Source organism: Brassica oleracea, chromosome C8, assembly GCF_000695525.1.
Source record: "Brassica oleracea var. oleracea cultivar TO1000 chromosome C8, BOL, whole genome shotgun sequence".
Classification (NCBI taxonomy): Eukaryota; Viridiplantae; Streptophyta; class Magnoliopsida; order Brassicales; family Brassicaceae; genus Brassica; species Brassica oleracea.
In genome coordinates, this window is record NC_027755.1 from 2,963,603 (window position 1) to 2,965,079 (window position 1,477).

Here is a 1,477-nt window from a genome sequence, read left to right on the forward strand (position 1 = left end):
ATAGATCTAGTTAATAGACAACAAGTCAATGCCCGCAAGAGCCGAAAGACTTGTTGATCAAATAGTTGAGCTTTACATTATCATGCATGCAACTCATTAGGCATCTATAGGATTACAATTTCAACTTTCCTGAATAAAAACCCTAAGTCTAGCTATTTTCTTTTTAAGCACCAAAACCCCAAAAAACTGCTATTGAACAAACACTTGTTCAATATAAAACTGCAATTTAGTTTTAAAACTCTTAAAACATCTTTGCTTAACAAATCATATTAGAATCCTTAGTGTGAATTCGATCCCTAAGTACTACAACTCGACCTCTTATTTGAGAGAGTATAAATAACTCCTTAGGGTAATTTGAGTGGTATCAAATTTGGCGCCGTTGCCGGGAAGCTTTGATCGCCTATTTTCTAATTTTTATTAAGTATTCTGACAAAAGAAAATTTCTTGGATTTTCAGGTACATGCCCAGCAGTACCAGAAGCAACAAGGAATCCCAATTGATATTCTCACCAGATCCTGCACGTTTGGAACGCACGATCCGTAAGGAAGCGCGCTCCCTATCGACCGACAACAACACTTTTGTGTCGCTCGATTCCGCTCAACCACCGTCGACCCAGAAACCAGTCCCATCGACCGATTCCCGCTCACCCCTGTCGATCGACAACACAAACCTTCCGTCGACCGATACCCTTCACCCGAAATCGGTCGACATTCCATCTCGGACATCGATCGATACTGAACCGCGAGACATGGTTGCGCCTTTGATACTTGTTCGGGACAACAATGGAGACCTGCATGACCAGGAGGGTCATCTGCGTAATGCAGCAGGTCAGAGAATATATGCTCAGGGAGCTGCAATCCCTGAGCCTGATGCTACAACTACAGGTACTACCTTACCTGTAGATGGGGCTGCGCAACCCAGGACGTTGGCTGACTACAACCGTCCAGATCGCTACTACACCTACAGATCAGCCATCCTTCCTCCCACCATTGAGAGGGATTTTGAGTTGAAAGCGCAGTACTACACACTTGTGGGATAGTTACCCTACCATGGACTATCCCAGAAGCATCATATGGACCATCTAGAGAGGTTCTGAGGACTACCTATTATGCAAGCTTTTCATATATTCACTTGCTGGAGAGGCTCTGCATTGGCGCAAGTAGTTACAACCAGGATCTCTTAAATCCTGGAGTGACATCAAGAATGCATTCTTATGCAATTTCTTTGATGAGGCGCGTGCTGAGGACTTGAGGAGCAAGATTGCTACATTCACTCAGGAGCCTGCAAAATCATTCAGAGGCTCTTGGATCAGATTCAAGTCCTACCAGAGATACTGTCCACACCACGGATTCAATGAAGTACATCTACTCAGTACTTTCTACAGAGGCATCACGGTGCAGTACCAGATGGCTCTTGATGTTTCCAGCAATGGAAACTTCAACACCAAGAATCCAGAGGAGGCAGTCAAGGTGATTTG